Raw genomic sequence first — 6,000 nt, 5'->3', positions numbered from 1 at the left:
ACCTCGTTCCTGTAACATCGGCATGGCCGTTCCAAAAATGGGGAATCGACATTGTAGGTCCTTTCCCTGTCTCCACCGGAGGAGTAAGGTTCCTATTGGTGGCTATCGACTACTTCACAAAATGGGTCGAAGCCAAGCCCCTCCGGACAATCACCGGAGAACAAGTGCTGAGGTTTGCCTGGGAAAACATTGTGTGCAGATTCGGAATGCCTCTTTGTATAGTAAGTGACAACGGAAAGCAATTTGCGGAAAAACCATTTAAAACATGGTGCCAAAGAATGCACATTGAGCAGAGTTTCGCTTCGGTGGCCCACCCCCAGGCTAATAGGCAAGTGGAAAGAGCCAATCGCAGTATCGTGGAAGGCATTAAAAAGCGATTGGGGAAGGAAGGTGTTTCGTGGGCGGATGAGCTCCCACATGTCATATGGGCACACCGGACCATGCCCAAGACGAGCAACAAAGAAACTCCCTTCAGCTTGACATACGGCACCGAAGCTGTCATACCCGCATAAGTAGGGATACCCACACCTCGCATACAACAGAGCCAGCAAGAGAATGAGCGAGAACTCCGTCTAAATCTCGATTTAATCGAAGAAAGAAGAGAACTCGCGGCCATCCGGGAAGCCAAGTATAAAAAAGAGTTGGAAAGACACTACAACTCTAAAGTAAAAGAAGCCCGGTTCAGGGTCGGGGAGTATGTAATGCGGAGTAACGAAGCAAGTCTAACTGAAGGAACGGGAAAGTTAGCCCCTAAGTGGGAAGGACCCTACCAGATCAAAACGGCAGGAAAAGACGGCGCGTATACTTTAAGCAAAATGGATGGAACCTCCGTTCCTCGTACTTGGAACGGAGTGCACCTAAAGAAGTGTTTTCTTTAAAAGTTTGTTTCAAAATAAATTGTAAAACGGAAGCTACGAGCTCCGTCACTTTCTAGTTTCCTTGTAAAGCGGATGTTTTTACCCGCCCAAAAGTTATATTACAAGAACCGCAGAGGGTTATACCTGCGGATTGTTTAACATGTTTTTACTTCGTACTTATCGGAGAAATTTAACTCCGAACCCAACAAATAGATAAATTTCTCTATCAACAAAAGTTGCAACTTATAAATAATCACCGGCCGAACTCAGGGATCTAACCCTAAAAGGAAAGGACGAACTGGCATCGTTCGTATTTCCTTCAAAATTATCCTAAACAAAATACAATACGGATCCGCATCTAACAAAGAACGTTCTAAAAATTCAAAATGTACACATCAAAACATGGACGCATGTGCAAAATAGTTACATCAAAATAAACCGGACATAAATAACCGGAATAAGTATCAATATCATTTACAAAAGGATAATTGTTAAAAGTAAAAACATCATTACAAATCATAACAAAGCACCCGCCAGGGTACCGATCGTATTCACCATTCAAAAGTAAGGAAATTATCCGAACTAACTAAAAAACTTCCAAGGTGCATACCCCAAGGAGCCGGGCATGTCCACCTTACTCATTCGAAGAATCATCATTGGCAAAACGAAGAGCTTTCTTGATCTCAGAAAGAGGCGCATCGCCAAGCTTCGGAAGATCATCTATCACCGGGAACTTAAGAGTATCGAAGCAAGCAATCGCCGTTTTGAGCTCCTCCGTGGCATTACGATTCAATAACGGAACCTCTTTATAAGGGGTCTTTTTCTGTAAAGCATGAACGTAACCAGCATGCAGACCAGAGTTGACGCCCACCGCACTCATTGCGTTATTAACTCCAGCCACAGCGGCGGTCATTTCCTTACCTTTATGGATATTCTTCGCCAAAAGCATGGCCCCCTCCGAAAGCATCCAAACTTTCGTCTCACGAAGATCGTCCACTTTCGTTCTCAGAGAAGCATTCTCCGCTTCCATCTCCTCAATACGGTCCTTTAAATCAGCTTCCCCTGATTTAAGCGCATCCCGCTCTGGAAAAAATGTTAGAAAAACAGGAGAAATAAGAGACAAGTATAGCAGAAAAAGGACGTACCAGCCATCATGCTCTCATAAGCAAGACGAGCCTTGTTGAGGGATTCCTCCATCTTCGCCAAAACTATCTTATGCTCTTCATCCTTCTGTTTCATCGATTCTGAGAACACTTTAAACTCCGAAGAGATTTTGTCTCTATCTTCTGCAGCGGCAGCACCAGCCGCTTGGGACGATTAATTCTGAGCAATCAAAGAATTAACCTTCTCTTGCTGAGTTTGAAGATCCTGGGTTAACTGAGCTATTTTCTTTTCCACCTCCGGACTCCTCTGGACTTTGCGCTTCAGAGAACGAACTTCTTTCTCTAAATTCTCCCGTACTGATTCCGCTTCCACCCACCTACGGTAGAGCTCCGTCACAAAAATGTTTGATTGAGCTTGGTTAGTCAAAACCGCAGCTCCCAGATCCGGATTCTTCATCTTTCGGCTTCTGGCATGATCTATCGGAGTGTTTATGTTAAAGAGCGTAGTCCTAGCAGTTAAAGTATCCATCACCGTGTCCTTGTTCCGGATGTCCCAATCAGGAATAAATTTTTCTTCAGCAGTTGCTGGGTCAATCTCCATATCATCCGAAAACAAATCTGCATATCGAAAAAAGGACATCAACTCAGGTCCGAACCAGGATGAAGGAAGCGAAGACACTTGATCTTCCTCATCATCTATAAAACAGTCCGGACCCAAGGATGAGCCCAAACGCGTACCTGAAAAAGTCACCACCTTCGGTTCACTATGGACTTTTCCCTTATCCGTATCCACCGGATTCTCCACTTCCATGCTCTCCACCTCACTATCAGGAACGAAGCCACCTGAATAGACAGGAGTCGGTTTATTACGAGCCAATGCGGCCTCCTCCCTAGAAAACTTACCTCCGGTAAGATGTTCATCAAGCTCTTCCATTACATTACCTTCGGAATGGGAATCTTTCTTTGTTTTCTTCAACTTTGGCAATGGAAGAGGATCGGTGGAACGTATCTGTATCGGGTCATTCTTCCTCTTACGAGATCGAACCATCAGGTCCGCACCCAACTCGGTATCTTTACTTTTCAAAGAGAGAGTCTGATATTGAAGAGCCTCATCCAAACTGCGAATCTCCGGATCGCCATCCACGTCATCAAGGATAGACTTTTTACCAGCTTGTGATCCGGACGAACCACCAGCGTCCTTTGAGGACGACAGAATAAAGGGAGCAGTTTCTAAGGAAGTTTGTTCAACTGCACTTTGAGGAATAGAAGAGGACGCTGCAGCGGCGGATGCCTCAGTTACGTTCGTATTCGCCGAAGGACGGATCGCCTGGGCTGAAGGCGCTACCTGTTTCAACAGCGGAACATCCTCTTCGCCTTGCTCTTCGAAATCGAAGTCAAAAACGTCCATGCTCAGAACCTTTAAAGCATCCAAAAGAGACATCGCAGAACCTGCGATTGTTAAAAGAAAAATCAGTAAAACAACCAAATAAATGTGCCGAAGGGGATGTAAAGGGTCGGAACTTACGATCACTCTTTCGGCGAATAATCGGCCAATCCTTATCCCCTCTGGCCCAGGAAAAACTAACTCGACCTAACCAAAGGAAATGTTCGGGAAGAGGACGAATAGGGGATCTATGTTCAGTCAAGGCATGAGCTAGGTTTTGGTTAAAAATAAAGTCTTCGCCAAGATCATAAGACATCGTCTGGTCTTTAAAGCGCCACCTCATATCCTCCGGCAGACAGCGATCATCCAGCCAGAAAAAATTGACCTTCCAATTCTTCAAGCTAGATCGCTCGCTGGAGGACGGGGAAGGTACACCTTTCCGGTGTGCGAATGTATACCAATCTCCGGCCGTGATAAACTCATAAAAATATCGAAAGACATTCAAATCCGGTTTCTGGTCTAGGGCTCGACAAGAAATTTCAAAATGGCTAATACGACTAAGACCGAACGGGTTAACCTGACAAATATGAACCCTAAAAAATTGAAGAACCCTGATCAAAAAACGAGAAAAGGGAACCCTATAATTCGCGAAATTGCAAACGCGAGTATAAAAGGGAAACTTCCCTTGACGGAACGGATATATAACTTCCCTTTCGGAGGGAAGGGTCGGATGGAGATCCAGGGGAATCCTGTAATCTCTAATGAACTTATCCAACTGACGTTGGGTAAGCACACTTACACTCTCTGCAAGATTCTCCTTGCCAGGAGCCATACTAAAAAAGATAAGAAGGAAGGACGCACCTTTCTCTAAAGAAGAAGAAGAGGAAAAAGAGGATAACAGTAAAGAAGATAATAAGAGAAGAAGAAAGTGAAAAGAAAAAAGCAAAAGGTAAATATATAGGGGAGTAAGTCGGTTGGGAGCCATCACTTCAAACCATCACTTCTCACGAATTCCAACGCGAAGTTTTGCTAATATCACCAGCAGGTGACTGACGAGCGAAGTATGAAGGTCACCCGCACCATTCAACGAACGCCACGACATCAACTCAAAGACCACTCCAAAAGCAACACGTCATCTGAATAAAATAAAACTCAAAATAACATTTTGTCAAGTCTCTACCAAGACTTAACAAACTGGGGGACTTGAAGATACATATCCGAGACCGGACATTATCCTTTGGACGCACCAGACTCCACCTGAACGGACATTTGAAATAAGTCCGTTCCTTATCAAAACACATCCGAAGACGAACCTCCATTCAGATGCGTCCAGACGAATGACATCATCACAGTTGACCCCTATAAATACCTTGTCAAGTACAAAGCCAAGTACGATTTTCTGAACCTCCGTCCTTACTTTCTCTCTCTATTTTCTCTCTCTAAACAAATACTTATCCTCACGCCGGAGGGTGGTCGCAGAGGGGCCCTCCCATCTCTGCGGCGAGCCTAACGGTTTTCTGTTTTGCAGGAACCCTTCTCAACTTTCGACAAGATCCAAACTCTCGTTTACAGGCTTCGGCCTAACTACGGTTTTTTGGTTCTTCACAATTCAAGCAAAATTGTGATCGAATGACGGTATAACTGACAGAAACACGTAAATAAATTACCGAAATTTGAGAGAGAATATGATACTGGAATGAGAAAGGAGAGAAAGAAGAAGCTCCGATCTGCGAGAAAAGTGTTCCTCCCGTAATCTCTGAAATTGCAATTTTATAAACTTCACAACAGCCATGCGAACATAACTCCAAACGCCCAAAACGAACCTAGCACCATCTTCATGACTTCCTTCGTCATGGCTCCGATTGCTTTCTCTGCCCCTTTTTTGCCAGGATGTTGAGAGCAGATTCTGAACTGAAATAGTCAGAAACTGAAGAGTCTTGATTTCCGCCTTCTGGCCCTTCTCCGTATTGAACAATCACCTCTTCCGTGCCCTCTGGTTGAAGTTCTTCCGCCGGTGCCATTGTGGCGAGTATTCAAGTGTCGGCTGAAGGATCTCCAACCATGGCAAGTCAAGGTGCGATTCATGTGTCTCCAAACAATGGCACCGGCGGAAGAACTTCAACCGGAGGGCACGGAAGAGGTGATTGTTCAATACGGAGAAGGGCCAGAAGACGGAAATCAAGACTCTTTAGTTTCTGACTACTATTTTCAGAATCTGCTACTCAACATCATTAAGGAGCAGGCAAAAAAAGAGGAGAGAGGCAGAGAAAGCAATCGGAGCCATGACGAAGGAAGTCATGAAGACCGCGTGTCCAAAAGATTTTTCATTTATTACTGTAGGAAACTCACCTCTTCGCTATAGGGTGTGGTTGGACCCATTGGCTTTATCAAGTCCACCTAAGCTCCATCTAGGATCCAACTCAGCTATGGAGCCCTCTTTAATTTGCATGGTGTGGATGGAGTCCCGTATTAATAAAAATTAAAAAAAACAAATAAGATTTCATTGGTGCAAAACAAGTGGGTCCCACCTATAGAGCCCCTTCCAGCTCGTTACAATGTTGGCGAAGGATCAATGGCGCCCCGGCATAGCGCTGGGGGTGTGGATCGATGGCGCCGTGGGGCGCTATAGAGTGCCAGCTGGGTTGAGTGGCGCCCC

Source organism: Helianthus annuus, chromosome 10 (genome assembly GCF_002127325.2).
Source record: "Helianthus annuus cultivar XRQ/B chromosome 10, HanXRQr2.0-SUNRISE, whole genome shotgun sequence".
NCBI classification, from domain to species: Eukaryota; Viridiplantae; Streptophyta; class Magnoliopsida; order Asterales; family Asteraceae; genus Helianthus; species Helianthus annuus.
Note: the sequence above shows the minus strand (reverse complement) of the source record.